The following is a 22,456-nucleotide window of genomic DNA, read 5'->3' on the forward strand; positions in this document are numbered from 1 at the left end:
ATAAAAGATTCAAACTACTGAAGGCACTAACTACTGATAGGGATAGTTAGCAAATGAAAGATTTTAATAGAGAACAAACACTGTATTTACCTTAATATCATCAAAAGTCATAATATATGTAATTTCAAAACTCCGCCATTTCCTTCCACACATCCACCACTGCTGGCGGCTCACCTCTAACTGTGCAACGCTACGCGCTGTTCACATCCAGCTGCCGTTGCCCAACACTACAATGGCAGACAACAACGCAAACTAGCCACATACTGCACACAGCACAGCCAGTGATTTTCATATAGAGCGCTACGTAACGTTGCCAATAAGAAAACATAAACAGCCTACTTACAGTACGTCATAATCGTTGTAGTACTGGGTTGATTTACACTTATGGTAGGGTTTACAGACAAGCTGCCTGTGGAGGCTCGGTAGCTGCATCTATGACAACAGCCGAAATGAACATGTGCTACTAGCGCTACTTTCTCTAATGTGCTGACAGCACACGGAAGTCATACGCAACCTTGTCTGCTAAATAAGATGATGATACAAGAAACACTATAGCGTAGATTGTTGTACCAGGAGCACAGTGTAGCTAAGAAAACAGGACGTTACCTGCTGCGTGTTTCAGTCTAGTGACTGATTTCAGAACCACATGAAGGAAAGCGCCGTAGAAACCGCCATAAGCAGTTTCTGACATTGTCTATTGTTTTTGCCGTTGTGATACAATAGGTTGTGTTTTGTAAAGCGTTTGTAGATAATACGAGTTGTACATATTTAAGTGCTGTATGGCATATTAAAGCTATTTGGAGGATATTGTTAACTATTCAGTTAGAGAGTTTTATGGAGAATAAAATTCTGTTTATTTTTAAAGCTAGGTACATAACGTGTGAGTGGTTAAGTTATACTTCGGCAGACGTGATCCATGTTGTACCTTGAATCGGAAGAAGGTCTGCTAGCATGGAGAATGTCGTATTTACAAATCAGATGAATTCCTTTAATGTATTAACAATTTTACCTGTCTTACAAGGGAAATTTGCGCTAATTTCCAATAACTTCTATTTCAAAACTTTTTAAACATATAAGTCGTTGTTTCTTAGTCTGATTTGACTTACTGAGTATTGGCCCTGTTGAGGTCTGCTTGCCGTTGTTTTAATTGGTATGAACTCGAGACCCGCACCCCCTCCCCCCCCCCCCAAAAAAAAATGTGGATCCCAAATCCACAACTCCTATGGCTATAATAAGCTTGCAGGCCTTTAGTGTCCAGGGTGCAAGTTAGATAACTAGCAAACACGGCATTGCTTCCCTATTGCTAAATACGTATGGGTGCTGGCTAGAGATCATAATCTCCTTCTCCTCCTCTCTCTGCCCAACTCCTCTTCCTCTCCTCTCTCTATCCATCTCCTCCTCCACCCTCTCTATTCTCTCCACCTCCTCCTCTTTGTCCATCTCCTCCTTCCCTCTCTCTATGTCTACTTGCTCCCCACCCCCATCTCTGTCCATCTAGTCACCCTGCCCCCTCTCTGTCGCTTAAAATGAATGGGCAAATCGATTGGGGTCATTGGTACACGGAATACGAGAGTGACCTCTCCAGGTGCTGGATCTGTGACGACAGTAGCTTCAGTGACACTTTTTCGTACAGTTTTTGCCTGCAAAGTGGTAGCACTACAAACTTTCGGACGATCCAGATCCCGTAGCAGTTTTCTAATCATAAGTCTATAAGCCATAAATACAACTTTCCGAATATAGTGATATTCTGTTACAACTGACAGCAAGGAAACAGTACATGGAATTCGGGCAGAAAACCGCTACTTACATGATTTGTTCAACACGAGCGCCAGAGACGTAGACGAAATGTTGCACTCGTACGGCGGCGTAATCAACAGCTGCTAGAAGCAGTTCCGGGGGAATCTGAGCTACGTGTTCCTGTATACCTGCGTTCAAATCAGGTAAAGGCAGAACATGTTCCTGATAAACATGTCCTTTTAGCTATTGTTAGTGCCAAAATAACAGGGATTCAGATCAGGTGATTCTGCAGGCCACGATTCGAAATCTTCTGGAGATCACGTTGCATTAAACAGACCTTTTAATTGGCAAGCGACATGAGGCGTTGCTTCATCTTGCAAGAAAACTAGGTTTTCCACACAATTTTGCTCATTCAAAGTAGGAGTCACGTGCTGTACAAAAGGGTCTCAACAACGGGCAAATGTCACAACAAACCTTATAGGCCCTTTGGACGTATTCTCTTCAAACAAGAAAGGACCTAGAATAAAGGCGCCTGTGAATCCATACCATACAGTCACATACGGCGAGTGTAATGGTCTTCGTGCACAAGACGCGGTTTTACGGTGGCGAGAATTCAGCAGTTCTGTCTGTTCATTGCAGCCTGTAGTGTAAAATGTGCTTCGTCATTACACAAAATATTGCCCGACCATATGTCATCAACTTCGATGCTTACCAGAAATCGAAGAGCAAATTGAGAACGTTGCTTCAGATTATTAGGTTCAAAATGGCTCTGAGCACTATGGGACTCAACTGCTGTGGTCATAAGTCCCCTATAACTTAGAACTACTTAAACCTAACTAACCTAAGGACAGCACACAACACCCAGCCATCACGAGGCAGAGAAAATCCCTGACCCCGCCGGGAATCGAACCCGGAAACCCGGGCGTGGGAAGCGAGAACGCTACCGCACGACCACGAGATGCGGGCCTCAGATTATTAGGTTTCAGTTCTTACACAGTCTCGATCTTGTACGGGTACCAGCGTAAAATAGACTCCAAAACTATTGTTGACCATGGGATAGTCAATTCTTGTAACACGCACAATCACTAGCACTACCTGAGCACACGCTGCATAATCAGTTACAGCAACAGCAACCTCCTCAGCAACTTCCAAAGAAACAGAACGCCTTCTTCTTCTTCCAGGTGCCACACCAAGATCACCCGTGTTTTCGAATTTGATTATCATCTTCTTTAAACCCATTAACGAGACCGGGCTTCTCCTCAGACCTTTCAGTTGGTGATACTCTCTCACTGCAACAACGTAATTGCTGCTGTTCACGTAAAACAGTTCCACTAACAGCGCAGTATCTCTCTTCTCGATAGCCGTACTGTTCACTCACTTGGTGGCTTATCAAATAACACAGTGGATATGGATATGATACCGTCACACAAACTGTGCACCACAGTCTAATACGTACAGTCGCGACACTCTCTGGTGTGAAAGATGTTACAAGCGGTGAGAAAGCAGGCAGTGACATGTATCGCAAGGATAATACAAGTCATGTTTAATTTCTAGTTTATTAACGAAACTATTTTTATAACTTTGCGTTCCATCCTTTGCTACATTGCCATGGGACATAAATTATAGTGAAATGAAAGAAAAAAATGACGAATTTCAATGATTAATGACATAAGCTACAACTTATTAACGAAGAAATACCTTCGAATACGTGCATAATTGCAGCGTACTCCGCCGACAACAAAAGAATATATATTCATAAGTTATACGTGAGAAGCATATATTCCTGTTGTTATCTGTTCTGATTATGATAGGCACTTTCCTTGACAAGTCAAAAATGTTTTATGGAGTCTAATGATTCCCTCATTATAACATATCGCTCGACATTCTGATACATGAATATTTTTTAATTTAATTACTTTTGCTTCAAAAGCTAGTATGTTAGAAATTCTTGCCGTTTGTGACTCAGATGTAGCAACAATTATGGAATTTGGTTCTTCCCTGTTGCAAAACACTTTTATTTCATTTTAACACCTTTCATGACATATGAGCAGTTTCTCCTTCAGCTGCAGGTACGTTGGCTTATTTCGTACGTTAAATAATGTGGGTATTAGATCCATATAGGTTTCCTACGTTCCACATTCATTGATTTGGCAGGAAGTGTACCGAACGAAACATCGAGCTGTTGGGTACATGTATAACGTCTTCCTAAAAAAGGTCAGGTCTTCTGGTGTTTACTGATACTTTTTTGTTATTAAAGGAAAGCATCATTCTTCAGTAAATATCCTCACGTTATAAGATAATCGTAAATGTGTCCTGTTAATATACAGTTTCATGTCTCCCAACGACCTTAGGTTAAAAAATTAATGACAGATGTGATGCTTTTTTAGTCACTGTCGGTTTTTGTGGCACTCTATACGATCCCCAATGTAAAAAAAACTACGTTAAAAACCAGTATAAACGATAGTATTCACACGCACTCGATATCGTACTCAGAAGCTCAGAAGTGCGAAAAAAGAAAGAAAAAAACATACGGAGTGTCGCGACTGTTTTGTTAGACTGAGTGTACAGCGTCAGATTCGCAGCTGGTAGGCACAATTATAACTTTTTTTTTACCAGCGTAAATCTATTCCATGTTAACGCTTTAGCATAGCTACCAACTGTCGCTGCCACACAATAATCACAGTTAACACTGGACCTCTTTGAGTAGCTGTACTTTATTGATAACCACCAATTAACAATGTACAGTGAGTACACTGACGGAAAAGAACACGTTGACCGATCGTTATAAAAGTGGTGCTCCAGCATTCTCATCTCTTTGTGAGACATTTATTAAAATTTCATCGTCATGCGAGCTTATTTTCAGTATCTTTAGTGTGAAAATAAACCATCCCTATAAATGTAGAATGTTGCGAGTGTGGCTGCATCACAGTTATTGGGTGCGTCTAACGTTACTGCGATTTTTCTGGTGGAGACGCAAGACAACGTACTCATAGGATGAGCACGTGCAGTTTACGAGGGACTTGGGAACATCAATCGGGAAAAAGGCCAAACAGTTGGGTATAGCGCAACGGCTGCAGAAGAAGTGGTGACGAGGTTTCACTGCACTCAGGACAGCGCCGTGGCAACAAGAGTAGACACGGGTGTTCGCAGGACTACACCACACCACGAGAAGATGGTAGAAATGTTGGACTTCCTCTGACGAATAGACAAATGACAGCAGCTGAAGTCCGTTCAGAGGTCACAGGTAGAGTGTCGTCACGAACCGTCAGGAACAGAGCAATGAAAACTGTGTCAATATCTGGAGATGATTTCCTTCGTTTACTCCTGACACCATACCAAGGACAACATTACTTGTCACCTGGGGTACTGAGTGGAGTTCTGTCGTGTTCTGTGACGATTCTCGCTTCTGTTAGAAGTGGTCAGTAGAGGACCTTGTGTAAAATCTCAGGAATACCTCTACAACTTCTCGGATTATGGTGTGAGTACCTATTGGATAAAGACAACAGTAGTGATTTGGTAACTATTGAAGGGTGGCTGAATGCTCGCCTGTACGTGGCAAGAAATGCAAAACCTGTTGTCACACCCTTCAAACCAGCGTACCAAACTGCACATAGTGTGTCCCAGATCCGTTAGGACTGTGGCTATGAAACATATAAACACCAATTATGTTCACAAAACCCCTGTATTTATTCAAAATATCTTCCCCGGTACCATTACACGGCTGAAACATTTTTAAAAGTGTTTTGGAACAGTCACTGGAGTCCTGTTTTGTAATTGCCTTTCGTACGCAGAACTATTTTCTAGGATGTTCCTAACTGCGTCGTAACGGTGTCCTTTCCTTGGCAACTTCAATTTGGGGAACAAGCAGAAGTCGACTGGCGCCAAATCCGACGAATACGGTGGGTGGTACAGGACTGTGATCCGTTTGCTGACCAAAGGCGATCTTCACTTTGTGGGCATGGGAAGCTGTTGCGAAGGGCGCCCAGGAAATTTCTTCTCGGTATTTTGGTTAAATTCGACGATTTATCGCCCACAAACACTAAACTCAACACAAAACGTGATGTTGCCTCGGTGGTTCACTGTCATTTTCCGACGAGTGTGAGATACGTACTGTTACACTACTGGCCATTAAAAATGCTACACCAAGAAGAAATGCAGATAATAAACGGGTATTCATTGGACAAATATATTTTACTAGAACTGACATGTGATTACATTTTCACGCAATTTGGGTGCATAGATCCCGAAAAATCAGTACCCAGAACAACCACCTCTGGCCGTAATAACGGCCTTGATACGCCTGGGCCGTGTACAGGCACAGCTGCCCGTGCAGCTTCAACACGATACCACAGTTCATCAAGAGTAGTGACTGGCGTATTGTGACGAGTCAGTTGCTCGACCACCATTGACCAAACGTTTTCAGTTGGTGAGAGATCTGGAGAATGTGCTGGTCAGGGCAGCAGTCGAACATTTTCTGTATGCAGAAAGGCCCGTACAGGACCTGCAACATGCGGTCGTGCATTATCCTGCTGAAATCTACGGTTTCACAGGGATCGAATGAAGGGTAGAGCCACGGATCGTAACACATCTGAAATGTAACGTCCACTGTTCAAAGTGCCGTCAATGCGAACAAGAGGTGACCGAGACGTGTAACCAATGGCACCCCATACCATCACGCCAGGTGATACGCCAGTATGGCGATGACGAATACACGCTTCCAATGTCCGCTCACCACGGTGTCGCCAAACACGGATGCGACCATCATGCTGCTGTAAACAGAACCTGGATTCATCCGAAAAAATGACGTTTTGTCATTCGTGCACGCAGGTTCGTCGTTGAGTACACCATCGCAGGTGCTCCTGTCTGTGATGCAGCGACAAGGGTAACCGCAGCCATGGTCTCCGAGCTGATAATCCATGCTGCTGCAAACGTCGTCGAACTGTTCGTGCAGATGGTTGTTGTATTACAAACGTCCCCATCTGTTGACTCAGTGATCGAGACGTGGCTGCACGATTCGTTACCGCCATGCGGATAAGATGCCTGTCATCTCGACTGCTAGTGATACGAGGCCGTTGGGATCCAGCACGGCGTTCCGTATTACCCTTCTGAAGCCATCGATTCCATATTCTGGTAACAGTAATTGGATCTCGACCAATGCGTGCAGCAATGTCGCGATCCGATAAACCGCAATCGCGATAGGCTACAATCCGCCTATATCAAAGTCGGAAACGTGATGGTACGCATTTCCCCTCCTTACACGAGGCATCACAACAACGTTTCACGAGGCAACGCCGGTCAACTGCTGTTTATGTATGAGTAATCGGTTGGAAACTTTCCTCATGTCAGCACGTTGTAGGTGTCGCCACCATCGCCAAGCTCTTGTGAATGCTCTGAAAAGCTAATCATTTGCATATCACACCATCTTCATGCTGTCGGTTAAATTTCGCGTCTGTAGCACGTCATCTTCATGGTGTAGCAATTCTAATGGCCAGTAGTTTACATTCGCTACCAGGATGCTTGCTGCAGTGATGCTAACACTTTGACCATCTAGATGGCTATTCTTGAATGTTCAAGGATCGTAAATCCATAACTCTCCACAGTATGCCATTGCAGTTTGGAATTTCACACTAGCAGTACAGATGGATTTGGGACACACTGTGTATAATCGGGCAGCATAATGCAATAGCCATACGGCATTTCGCAGCACAAACGTTGTCAAGAATGTACGGATCCTTGACTGACATATCTGGTCTTATTATTTGTCGCCCAGTCGGCATGTTTGGGATGTGATGGGAAGTCGAATTCTTGCATAGCACCTCCATCCAGCCGTCTCCTTGAGTTGGCACTGCATGTGTTTGAGGTATGGCAAGAACAAAATAGTTGAAATGGTTCTGAGCACTACGCGACTTAACTTCTGAGGTCATCAGTGGCCTAGAACTGAGAAGTAATTAAACCTAACTAACCTAAGGACACCACACACATCCATGCCCGAGGCAGGATTCGAACCTGCGACCGTAGCGGTCGCTCGGCTCCAGACTGTAGCGTTTGGCAAGAACACATGAATCTGTTCGTTCCCCTGAGGGTCGCACTTCATATTGGTTATGACGATGGAAGACATTTCCGAATGGAATTAAAGTTTAACCAACTAACTTTCGTTATGCGAAAAATACCTCCACACAGTTTGAGCAAATATCGGACTTCATGGTGTAGCACTTTCCACTTGCGTCAGTGCGTTTAGAAGTCCGACAAAAGCGCTTTTGTTTGTGGCGCTGTTCCCGATTTTCTTTTAGCTGCCGAGCATTCTTGTAGTGTCCCGCGTATTAAGACGGGAGGCGAGACAGAGTGTCGGGATAAGCCGGTGTGCCGGAAGGCTGCGAGGGAGCAGGTGCAGCCGCCGTGGGGCGTAAGGCGTGGGCTAACCCGCTGCAATCAATAAGACCGCGGTCGGCAATGGCTGCTGCGCCGGAAGGAAGGCAGGAAGGAAGGAAGGAAGGAAGCGGCCGGCGGGACGAGGCGGCGCGGGGCTCAGAGCGCGCCTCCAGACGCGCCGCGCCGCGCCACGCCACTGCACGCGGCCTCACACCCGGCGGCGCGCGGTCGCTGCCCCTGCCAACTCGGCCGACCCGCCGCACTCCTCGATTGGACTAGAGTTCCTCCGGCTGCCGTCGATTGGATTGGAGAGCTGCGGTGGAGGAGCGTACGTGTGTTAAGAGTTGGGGAAACTCATTCACCTTACGGTTCAAAATGGTTCAAATGGCTCTGAGCACTATGGGACTTAACATCTGAGGTCGTCAGTCCCCTAGAACTTAGAACTACTTAAACCTAAGGACATCACACACATCCATGCACGAGGCAGGATTCGAATATGCGACCGTAGCAGTCGCACGGTTCCAGACTGATGCGCCTAGAACCGCTCGGCCACACCGGCCGGCTAACCTTAGGGAACTACACTACTGGCCATTAAAATTGCTACACCACGAAGATGACGTGCTACAGACGCGAAATTTAACCAACGGGAAGAAAATAGTGTGATATATAAACGATTAGCTTTTCAGAGCATTCGCACCAGGCTGGCGCCGGTGGCGACACCTACAACGTGCTGACATGAGTAAAGTTTCCAACCGATTTCTCATGCACAAACAGCAGTTCACGGTCGTTACCTGGTGAAACGTTGTTGTGATGCCTCGTGTAAGGAGGGGAAATGCGTACCATCACGTTTACGACTTTGATAAAGGTCGGATTGTAGCCTATCGCGATTGCGGTTTATCGTATCGCGACATTGCTTCTCGCGTTGGTCGAGATCCAATGACTATTAGCAGAATATGGAATCGGTGGGTTCAGAAGGGTAATACGGAACGCCGTGCTTGATCCCAACACCCACGTATCAGTAGCAGTCGAGATGACTGGCATCTTATCCGCATGGCTGTAACGGATCGTGCAGCCACGTCTCGATCCCTGAGTCAATAGATGGGGACGTTTGTAATACAACAACCATCTGCACGAACAGTTCGACGACGTTTGCAGCAGCATGGATTATCAGCTCGGAGACCATGGCTGCGGTTACCCTTGTCGCTGCATCACAGACAGGAGTCCCTGCGATGGTGTACTCAACGACGAACCTGGGTGCACGAAGGCATAACGTCATTTTTTCGGATGGTCGCATACGTGTTTGGCGACATCGCGGTGAACGCACATTGGAAGCGTGTATTCGTCTTCGCCATACTGGCTTATCACCCGGCGTGATGGTATGAGGTGTCATTGGTTACACGTCTCGGTCACCTCTTGTTCGCATTGACGGCACTTTGAACAGTGGACGTTACATTTCAGATGTGTTACGACCTGTGGCTCTATCATTCGTGCGATCCCTGAGAAACCCTACATTTCAGCAGGATAATGCACGATCGCATGCTGCAGGTTCTGTACGGGCCTTTCTGGATACAGAAAATGTTCGACTGCTGCCCTGGCCAGCACAATCTCCAGGTTTCTCACCAATTGAAAACGTCTGGCCAATAGTGGCCGATCAACTGGCTTGTCACAATATGCCAGTTACTACTCTTGATGAACTGTGGAATCATGTTGAAGCTGCATGGGCAGCTGTACCTGTACACGCCATTCAAACTCTGTTTGACTCAATGCACAGGCGTATCAAGACCGTTATTACGGCCAGAGATGGTTGTTCTGGGTACTGATGTCTCAGGATGTATGCACCCAGATTGCGTGAAAATGTAATCACATGTCAGTTCTAGTATAATATATTTGTCCAATGATTACCCGTTACCATCTGCATTTCTTCTCGGTGTAGCAATTTTAATGGTCAGTAGTGTAGTTCACTGGTGACCATTCCTTTTTGGAACTCATTTCATTTTACTCGCTTATCATCCCCTTTTTAGTCTGTTATGTAACAGGATGTCAAACCTTTCAGATGTAACACCTTTCAGCCGTCTAGTTTCCGAACTTATTTTATTTGGCTACAAGTTTCGGCGATTTACTACGCCATCATCAGGCCCCTGACCGACGGGTAGGAAGAATCAATCTACTAATACCAGTATATCTGGCCCCTCTTTTGACCAGAACCGAGGTGGAGTCTTCCTACACGTCGGTCAGAGGCCTAAGGATATCGCAGTGAATCGCCGAAATGATAGCCAAATAAAATATGTTTGGAAATTAGACGGCTGAAAGGTGTTTCATTTTACATCCTGCATCGAACAGACGAGTTCCGCAACCATCTCTGAAAAGATGGATGTACGGAGTCAGGTAAAAGTCTATGTCTGTATCAAAATTTAACTTGTTTTCATTAGACCATTTATTAAAAACAAAGTTTATTTTTGTTAAAAATATAAGTCCATATTTATAAATTAACATTTCCCTTCTATAATATATGTGCATTTCATAAAAAATAAAAATAATTATTTAAATAAAAATAAATTTTTAATATAACGAGTTTTTAAATTGGAATAAAAATAGAAAATAACTTCTCCTAACCACAAAGTGATTCCCAACCACATAAAGACAATGCTGAGAATGGGTGCTTGTAAATTTTTAATACCTGTGGAAAGGAGAGAAATTTGTTAATATCGAGTATAGATTTAAGTGTCAGGAAGTTGTTTCTGAGAGTATTTGTATGGAGTGTAGCTATGCATGGAAGTGAAACATGGACGATAAATAGTTCGGACAAGAAGAGAATAGAAGCTTTCGAAATGTGGTGCTACAGAACAATGCTGAAGATTAGATGGGTAGATCACATAACTAATGAGGAGGTATTGAAGAGAATTGGGGAGAAGAGAATTTTGTGGCACAACTTGACTAGAAGAAGGGATCGCTTGGTAGGACATATTCTGAGGCATCAAGGTAGCACCAATTTAGTATTGGAGTGCGGCGCGGAGGGTAAAAATCGTAGAGGGAGACCAAGAGATGAATACACTAAACAGATTCAGAAGGATGTAGGTTGCAGTATGTACTGGGAGATGAAGCAGCTTGCACAGGATAGAGTAGCATGGACAGCTGCATCAAACCAGTCTCAGGACTGAAGACCACAACAACAACAACATGGAAAGATTTATAATGAAATGGTGGGGCACATGTAATACATAATTCATGCATGAATAATTCAGTTCCTAACCATCATCTGTTCCATGCATCCCATGTTTTTCAGTATAAATCTTACAAGTATTGAAAAAAATTAACAAGCACAAATTTTCAGGATGCGTGGTTTGGTATCTTATAGGGACTAGGCGAGCTTATTTTACTAGATATTTACTTGACGGCATTTGTCAGAGTAGCCTATTTAACTTACACTGATACAGAAACCTTAAATCCTCTCGTTGAAGCGACGCATTTTTGTGTGGGTTTATTTCATTTTTCCTGTTGTTCTATTTTTTTCCTCTTTCCCATAGCTGAATCTTTGATTTGACAAGATAGCAGTCTCTAGTCAGTACTTGCGTGTCTATCACTTTTGAAGTTAAATATTTATTTACTGTTACATAATCAGTAACTGACCTGTGAGCTCGTGCTAACCATGTACATTTTATATAAACTTTTTTTAATATGTTGATTATTTTCAGTTCCTTAAAGGTGACAAACTCTTTCAGTTTTTATACCTTTGGTATTAATGGTGTAATTCTCCATTACCGATCAACGGGCGGTTGGGTTCTTTACCTATTCTTGCATACAGACCGATGTGACAAAAATCACTAGATACCGCCTAATATCGTCTCGGACCTCCTCTTGCCCAATTTAGTGTGGCAACTCGACTTGGTAGGACTCAACAAGTCGTTGGAAGTGCCCTACAGAATTTATACGTTATACGAATGCACGGCGTCTGTTCTCTCAGACGTGTCCGAAAGGACAGACACCTCACGGAATCCGCAGCTGTGATACATTATACATAAATTGAAGGTTAAGTGGGGAGAAAGAAAAGGGACTGCCATGTCAACTGCATCGGGTCGTTACGCGGAATCAGCGACGACGAGCGAAAACGTGCTCTGGACCAGTACCGGGACCAGAACCCAGGATCTCCTACTTTCTAGGCAGGTGCTGTAACCACTGCGCCATATGGGACGCAGTGTTTATCGTAACCGCATGGACGATCTCGGCAGGCCTCACAGCAGACCCACATTCCCACCGAGCGTCATCTATCTGCAGTCCCTGCCCTTTACCTCCATACTCGCCACTCTGAGATTCCCGCAGGATGTCGGACGTATTTGTGCATCCGCATTGAAGAAGGTGGATTCTTACCCATCGAGGCGAATTAATTATATGAATGCGTGGTGTCTGCTCTTTCAGACATCTGTCAGAAAGAACAGTCACCGCGGATTCATATAAGACACTTTGTTGCTTTAGCACCCAGCTGGTTTAGGAAAGTGTCGATAATACATAGACTGCGTGTTTTCCTCAAAACATACTGACTGGAATAAGAATGGAATTTAATGTTGAGGAACATCTCGAATTATTTGATTATGAAAAGGACTTGGGTAGATTCAAAAGATCCCATGCGGGATACTATGATAAAACGAGGATGTCTTCTCCAACTTGTAGAAGTCATAATAGTATTATACCTTGGCTCTCAAATTATACTGAATACAAAAAAATCTTTTATCCGAGGAAATTTATATCAAGCAAACAGTATATCAGGGTTGTAGCATGTACCTTACACTTTTATTAATGCAGTCCAATATAATGCTCTTTTCTAGGAATAGAATTATTATTCAGAAAATTTTGAGGATGAGCTTCTTATATCTGTGTATGATCACCAGAATCGATGGTCACGGAGTAGATGAAATTAAGAAATTCTGCTACCTAGGCAGTACAATAACGAATGACGGACGGAGCAAGGAGGACATCAAAATCAGACTAGCAATGACAAAAAGGGCATTCCTGGCCAAGAGAAATCTACTAACATAAAATATCGATCCTAATTTGAAGAAGAAATTTCTGAAAATGTACGTCTGGACTACAGCATTGTGTGGTAGTGAGACATGGACTGTGGAAAACCAGAACAAAAGAGAATCGAAGCATTTGAGATGTGGTGCTACAGACGAATGTTGAAAATTAGGTGGACTGATGGTGGGGAATGAGGAGGTTCTGCGCGGAATCGGAGAGGAAACGAATATGTGGAAAATACTGATAAGGAGAAGGGACAGGATGATAGGATATCTGTTAAGGCATGTGGGAATGACTTCCATGATACTAGAGGAAGCTGTAGAAGGCAAAAACTGTAGAGGAAGACAGAGATTGGTATACGTCCAGCAAATAACAAAGGACGTAGGTTGCAAGTGCTACTCTGAGATGAAGACGTTAGCACAGGAGAGGAATTCGTGGCGGGCCGCATCAAACCTGTCAGAAGACTAATGACCAAAATAAAACAAAGGATCACTAACACGTCTATTCGTTGCATAACATGAAAATCTCTGTACAAAGTTCAAGATTATAGCCTTTAGAGGCAAATATATAGTCCGAAAAAAGAATAACTCTACATAACACACCTACTAACCTAATGGACAAGCGTCTCACTTCCAACGCCTTGACTGTAATGTACCTTGTGACAATCTTGCCATTTTGTTGTTGTGGTCTTCAGTCCGGAGACTGGTTTGATGCACCTCTCCATGTTACTCTATTCTGTGCAAGCTTCTTCATCTCCCAGTACCTACTGCAACCTACAGCCTTCCGAATCTGCTTAATGTATTCATCTCTTGTCCTACCGCTACGATTTTTACCCTCCACTCTTCCTTCAGTTCTAAATTGGTGATCCCTTGATGCCTCAGAACGTGTCCTACCAACCGATCCCTTCTTCTAGTCAAGCTGTGCCACAAATTCCTCTTCTCCCCAATTCTATTCAGTACCTCCTCATTACTTACGTGATCTACCCATCTACAGCATTCTTCTGTAGCACCACATTTCGAGAGCTTCTATTTTCTTCTTGTCTAAACTATTTATCGTCCATGTTTCACATCCATACATGGCTACATTCCATACAAATACTTTTAGAAAACACTCTCTGACTCTTAAATCTATACTCGATGTTAACAAATTTCTCTTCTCCAGAAACACTTTTCTTGTCATAGCCAGTCTCTACTTCGACCATCATCAGTTATTTTGCTCAACAAATAGCAAAACTCATCTACTACTTCAAGTGTCTCATTTCCTAATCAAATTCCCTCAGCATACCCGATTTAATTGGACTACATTCCATTATCCTCGTTTTGCATTTGTTGGTGTTCATCTTATAGCCTCCCTTCAAGACACTGTCCATTCCGTTCAACTGCCTTCCGGTTTTTTTCGGTCTCTGACAGAATTACAATGTCATCGGCCAACCTCAAAGTTTTTATTTCTTCTCCATGGATTTTAATTCCTACTCCGAATTTTTCTTTTGTTTCCTTTACTGCTTGCTCAATATACAAACTGAATAACATCGGGGATAGGCTACAACCCAGTCCCACTCCCTCACCAACTACAGCCTCCCTTTCATGCCCCTCGACTCTTATAACTGCCATCTGTTGCGCAATTAGAAGAACTCTATCAGGGAAAATGTGAAAAGGAACAAGAGCGATATTTTATAAAGTGATGACTGTGCATGTTTTGCTTTAAGACACAGAGATTTTCCTAATATTGTCCAGTCCCAAGGTAAGATCAAGCCTTTCTAATTCGACTGTATCTTATGTATGCCAATCTGAAAATGTCTTGAATTAGTCGAAAATCGCATCACTGATGAATAAATAAACATTAATTTTTACATCTCAATCAAGACTGTTTTCTTCTCCTTGTTCAACATATTTCTTGCTGTATCACCACGACATGGACTGCAAAACCTTATACATTTCAGAAATGTATTTCGAAAACTATTACCTTGCAAAATAAATCTGCTTCTTTTCAATTTTCACAGTGAAAACTCTTACGATACTTGTAAAGTGATCGGTTTTCTTTCGACTGTGGTCAAATGGGGTAGGGAACGGAGTGACAAATATTTATTCAAAAAGTCCTGAAAACAATAAAGATTTCAACCATTTACATTGGCTCATAACAGCTGATATTTTACTAACTAAATAGTAATAGTAATAATTATCTGAGTAAACAAAAATCACAGTAATAAAATAGTATTCCCTGAACTAATTATATTGTCCCATTCAAAATGACATCACAAACAGATGTGATTAAAGCAAACTCACAGCTAATGTAAAGCAACTATGTAACTACTACTGTGTTCCACTACTGCGTCCAGAGCATCCCCCGAGTAGCGTAGCCTACTGGCTTTTCCACCACTGTTTACAAAAGTTGTCACAGTCATTCAAGGCGGCTATTGTAACAAGTTAATTTGTTTTTTATACTTCAAAGACAAAACTGTATGTTGTTTCTACATTACTCTGTAGCCATCATTGCTACGATTTTGTTTTTTCAATTTAGAAAATAACTGAGGCTCGTATAGCCACCTGAATACTGTCTTCTTTCGTCTGCCCGCTTTCGTGTAACGACGCTTTTTCTCGTTGCTTATGCTACTACAAAGAATAATAATAACAATAGTAATAATAATAATAATAATAATAACAATAACACAACACAAAGCAATCACTCATATAAATACATCGGCTACACCACTGCAATTTCATAACCACGTCTACAACCCTTTAGATCATATAACATCAACAGATACGAAGAAAGTAAATTGGAAGGGGAAGGCACTACATGGCAAGCACCCGTATCATCTAACACAGCCACACATCGATCAAGACGCATCCAACACATGGCTAAGAAAAGGCAATACAGTGAGACGGAAGGATTCATGATTGCAATACAGGATCAAACAATAAACACCATATATTACAGCAAGCATATTATTAAAGATCCCAATACCACAACAGATAAATGCAGACTTTGCAAACAACAAATAGAAACAGTAGATCACATCACAAGTGGATGTACAATACTAGCAAATACAGAATACCCCAGAAGACATGACAATGTAGCAAAAATAATACATCAACAACTTGCCATAAAACATAAACTAATAAAACAACACGTTCCCACATACAAGTATGCACCACAAAATGTACTGGAGAATGATGAATACAAATTATACTGGAACATAACCATTATAACAGATAAAACAACACCATATAACAAACCTGACATCATACTCACTAATAAAAAGAAGAAATTAACACAACTAATCGAAATATCCATACCCAATACAACAAATATAGAGAAGAAAACAGGAGAAAAAATTGAAAAATACATCCAACTGGCTGAGGAAGTCAAGGACATGTGGCATCAGGATAAATTTGACATTACACCGATTATACTATCAACTACAGGGGTCATACCACACAATATCCACCAGTACATCAACGCAATACAGCTACATCCAAACGTATATATACAACTACAGAAATCCGTAATTATTGATACGTGTTCAATAACCCGAAAGTTCCTAAATACAATGTAACATATACCGTACAGTTAAAAGGAAGTCACGCTTGATGAAGGTCCGCGTCACTTTCCATTTTTAACCAGACCTAAGGTCTGAGAAAAATAGAAACAATAATAATGATAATATTGCTCAGATAGGTTTAAGTGTTTACTTTATAACAGTCCAATAGAGATCCTGTTATTGACCGTATGTCCGGAATTTTTTTCTGTTTCAGTTGCTAATTACGCTGGGAAGCGACTGGTTTGCTGACAGGTCGATTGGCGCGCCGTAATATGCAGATCTGCATTCTATACAAATCGAATCTTGCAGTCTAAGTTTCTTGCCACGAAGTCCGATCAACGTTCTTTTTGTGTAATGCAAAACATTTTTTCGCATTAAACTTCATACTATCACGATCCGCCATCACCAAGTTCGTATGCTTCCCAACAACGGACACTGAACCTGACTATTACGAAATCAGTATTGAAAGAGCTTTAGTTTTGGCCAACAGTAGGTGAATTTAATCAAAACTAAACTTCTTACGACATCTCTTCCTTTACCGGGTGCCATGTGTGGTCACTGTGATGCATCCAGATCCCGAACAATATCTTTTCGTAGGAATTAAATAGATTTATTTATTTTCAGCCACATTTCTTCCTTTGTTTTAAATGGGATACATTAGACCAGTGTTTCTCAACTTGTGGGTCGCGACCCCCTGGGGGGTCGCAAAGCCTTTCTCAGGGGGTCGCGGTCACAGGAGAAAGCAGTTGCAGCTTGACTGGTAACGTATGTTCCATGTCGATCATCTGCTATGGTGTATATGTCACACGGAGGTGACAAGGTTTTGTGAAAGCACCCTGCAGATTCACTCACGTTCAAATCTGGTACTTATTTATAATAATGAATACGAATTTAATTTATACCTGTTGAAGAGTTCAAACACGCAAACGCTAGCAGCAGAGAGAAGCAACACGATGTCTATCGATCTCTTCCCACTTCTGCAGAATGGAACTAGGACGGCGAGAGTTACTAAGTCTTGTACAGATAGTATTTACCGCTGAGAGGTTTGCAGGGAGAGGGAAAGAACCACGTCAACTTCCGGGCTGGAACGGTGGTGCAGTGGCTGCATCTTGTGTATTACTGACAACTTGGTTTACGTGCCAATCATCTGCTATGATAAAAAATATCACACGGGACGAGAACAATTTATGACAGCGCATTTAAAAGATTCTCACGTTCAACTGTGATACAAAATGGCTGCAACAACACGCACACAGCTCACGTGCAAGATTTGGCACCACGGTTACTAGATTGCATTTCAGTAACAAGCTTCGAACCAAACAATAGATCGCTAGGATTGGCAGCAGTGAGACAAGGCACGAAGTACAGGAATTTTTACCGAGCGGATATAGGATGCTTGAGCTCAACTCATACTTTAAGTCACATACTTGATGTTGCCGTTGTTTCTACTTTCCTAGTTATGTGGCTTCATTGGGATTCCCACAAAATGGTCGTTGCTGGTCACGTGGTTAATTTCTCATTTCTTTCGTGTAGTAAATTGTAGTGATTGCTGTGAAGTGAATCATGGTTTTTTTGATACTGTTTTATAAAAAAGATGAAAAATTTCTTACAGAAAACTAGTACCATCATTTTTAAAAATATATACTACATATTCTCGCAATTAATTAAAATAAATGTTGTCTTATTAGGAAACTGATTGAAAGTAAATGAAATAACCATGCTGCTACATGTCTCAAAAGTAGGGGTTCTGCAATACAGAAACACAGGCCTGTGGAAAATGATATGTATATTTTACTAAAATTACTTAATTCCTTGTTTAACATTAATTCTGAATTTAGCATAATGTAGATTGTTTTATAATAAATACACCGTTTTAACGATAAATAAACGCAAAACTGGAAAACTGTTTTCAGGAACCAATCGATAACTAAATGAATAAGATCCAATAAGTAACTGTGAGAATTCGAAAAAATTGTCTTGTTCACAAATTGACTATACAGTGAGACCTCGTTTAACGAGGATAATTCACTTCTGAGTCTTACCTGTATTGCGAAACACTCGTTATGCGAAAAATATTTTTCTGTTGGAATTCACGTCAAAAAAGGATAATGCATTTCATTCCGAGAAAATACTGAAACAGTTTATAAAATATACACCCTTTTTTACAAGAAGTCGTCTAAAGACATTTGTTTTTACCGTCTCATCAAAATGAGTCATAAACACAGAAGACGGCTATCTGAATGCAATATCTGCCTACATATTGGTTAATGCGCAGCTTTACTGAATTCGTGTTGATTAACGACGACATATCTAAAATGGAATTCATATAGAGGTATTTCAAGGCCATGAAGTAATATGAGTCTTGCTTGCAACACCGTCACAGAGAATTTGGCAACATCGTCGAGGAGACCCGAGCAGAGGTATCGGTTACAATAATTGCAAAGCGAGGAGTGTCGCTGACAGTACACCTGAATACTACATTGTCGGCGGCGTTGTCTTTGTCGGAGCGTCTAATGTACTTTGTTCGTCGTAATAATAATAACAACACTGACGTAAAACATTACGCTCTTTTTTTTCTCCATGTTTTCTGTTATTTCATTGTCATTTCTTTCCCGCGGAGCATAAGCCATACCGTCAAGAGTAAAGTCAATAACAATAATGATACGGTCTAGCGATTATAGGCAAATGCACAGCGCTTTATCGTCACAACTGCAGTTTGATGACTAATGTCTCTCATTTGTATTATTAAAAAGCATACTTGACACTTATTAAGATTTTATTGTTTTGAACAGTTTTTATTCATAGTGCGACTCCAGCAGTATCTGCCACGGGTGCCACTTAGCTAGATGAAAGTAAGCGAGGGTTATAGGTCCTAGACTACAAGAAAAATACAACAGTTTCAATGAGAAGAGTGTGCGTGTTTATTTATTAATAATTTGTCAAATCGTGGTTCTGTTTTTGAGACACAAATCACCAAATCATTTTCTAGTTAAAGTCTATTTATCATCTTAGTTTTTATGTTCACAATTGAAGAGAACGCTAATTCACAAAGGAAGCAAATGGTGAATGGCACTAATAATTACAAAGCTTCCTTTGCCAGCTGTGGATACTATTCTTTTCTCTTCATCCAGAAGACATCGATCTTTTGCAAATTAAATTCCATTTTAAGCATCTCGTCAACTGCTAAATCTATTAGTGTTTCTTTCGTCATCGTGCTCAGCTCAGCCAGTTGTACTGACATATCTAAAAAAGGACTTAGTATCCATCTATAACCGTTTTCAGCTCAGGATTCAGCTCTGGAAAGTAACTTAACAATTTCTCTTTCATATTATGCAAGCTCTATACGTTGCAAGAAATGTGAGAACTTAGTACTACCGACTGGTCCATTGCAATTTCTTCGACAATCGTCTGAATATAAGGGAAAGATTCAAACATAAACTTTTGTAAAAACGTTGACCACAAACTAAGTTTTGCGAGGAATCCTTAGATTTTATCCTTAGCTGTTATAATGTTTTCTTCTTTCCCTTGGGGCCTCTTGTTTAAAATATTTAGGTGGTTAAAAAGATCCGCGAGAGATGCTAATTTTAATAGCCAAACATGGTCACAAAAGTAATCGCATATCCAGATTAAGAATCTTGTAAGAACATTAACAATTTACCTATTAGTTCCAGAACTCGTGTCAATACGTTTCCTTTGGAAAGCCACCTGACCTCTGTGTGATAAAGGAGATTTTTACTGAGCGAACCCAGGTCTTTACAAATTATCCTAAACTGACGTGTTTGCAACGCTTTACCGTCAGAAAAGTTTACGACTTTGATCACCTCTTCAAGCACATCATTTACATCAGAAGTTAAAATCGTGGCTACCAGAGCTTGTCGATGAAAAAAAACAGTGTTTCCACGAAAAATGTGCCATTATTATTTTTAATTTCGCGACGAGCCCACTTTTACTGCCAGTCATAGCTTTAGCACCATCATTACAAGCCGGCCGGAGTGGCCGTGCGGTTCTAGGCGCTACAGTCTGGAACCGCGAGACCGCTCCGGTCGCAGGTTCGAATCCTGCCTCGGGCATGGATGTGTGTGATGTCCTTAGGTTAGATAGGTTTAATTAGCTCTAAGTTCTAGGCGACTGATGACCTCAGAAGTTAAATCGCATAGTGCTCAGAGCCATTTGAACCATTTGAGCCATCATTACAAATGACGATACATTTTGTCCAATCAACCTCGTAGTTGCGAGCGCTTTCTTAAAAACATGTCAGACAAACACTGGCCGGTAGTATTAGCAGCGAGTGCTTTACAAAATAAAATGTCTTCCATGATACTTTCATCTGCTTCAAAGCGCACAAATACTATAAATTGAGCTCTATGTGAAACATCAGTAGATACATCAAACAGCAAAACAAAATGTGGGCTCTTCTTTAATTTTTCGACTAACTGTTCTCGAAAGTCACAGCCATATCGATTACTCAGCGTTCACAGGGATTATCAGAAAGTGGTATGCTTTTTAGCTTGTTTGCCTCTCTCTTACCTAACATAATTTCAGCTATATCCAAGGCTGCTGGCATTGCATCTGTATGCGGCTTCCCTGCTTTAGTGACTCGGAATGCGACTCTGTAGATAGCTAGTAACGCTCTTTCTTTGACAATGGATACCTAAAATCAGATAAAAAATATTGTTAAATCATAGAAACGAATAAAAAAATCAGAAACATTTATACCATTTTAAACCAACAATTAACATCACTGTTTTATTACTTTAATCATAGAAGTTTGCTGCTGGTTAAGTGTTTTCAGTTTCCTTTCGAAGATATCCAACGGTTTATCAGCTTCCTTAGAATGTTTAGTTGAGAGGTGACGCAGAAGCTTGGATGGTTTCATACTCTCACTTGACAGTACATCATCGCAAATAACACATTGAGGTATTTTGTTCATGACAGTAAAATCATACTTCAGATAACTGTCGTCAGAAAGGCTATTTTTTTCGATTTTGGTTCGCTTCCGCCACTGCTACTTGTACCAGACGTGGAGGGCTGGACATATCTTTTAAGAAACTTGTCCATTTTATGCTCGCCCAGAGCGAAGCGCGAAGACAATAATCATGTCCGTACTCGCTGGCGTACTCCGCCAACTGATTGCAGTGACCGAAATCGCGCGACTATGCTCCCGCTGGCCCCATCTCACCCCCACCCCTCTACCGCGGCAAAGAATATAATTATATCTCTGTCCGCAGAGCACAGCAACCTCTTTTCACATTGCACTTGATTTCTCGATCAGTATAGTATCAATAGAAAGAAAATTAAATACGTCGCCTTTGAAATCGCTGACATACTTTAATTATGGTTCTGGGGGTCGCCAGAATATTTTTATTTGGAAAGGAGTCGCGTATTCAAAAAGATTGAAAAACACTGCATTAGACAACTAAATTCTAATCTGCAATGCTGTGTGTCAGGCGATATGAACACGACCAACTTCTGGAGGACGAATGCTTCAGCATGTTGCTTACCTATTCAGTCTCAACCAGAAGACCGGATTCATATAAAACAATAGAGCGGTTCAGTCCTCGAAGGAGTTAATACAGCCAAGCGTAGCCACGTAGCTTCAAACGAGGAAACCCAATTAAGCACCAGTACATTCATGCTGCAAGAAGAGTAGACGCTTCCAATATGTGTTGTGGATGATTTTTATTGATTTGATGTGGCACCATTCAGTTTTGAAGCTATGTACATTTTATTTGTGAGTATTGCTGCATGCTGTCCATTCACAGGTTACTAAATAACAAACTGGTTTACATTTAAACAGAA

The sequence above is a fragment of the Schistocerca cancellata genome, chromosome 6 (assembly GCF_023864275.1).
Source record: "Schistocerca cancellata isolate TAMUIC-IGC-003103 chromosome 6, iqSchCanc2.1, whole genome shotgun sequence".
Lineage (NCBI taxonomy): Eukaryota > Metazoa > Arthropoda > Insecta > Orthoptera > Acrididae > Schistocerca > Schistocerca cancellata.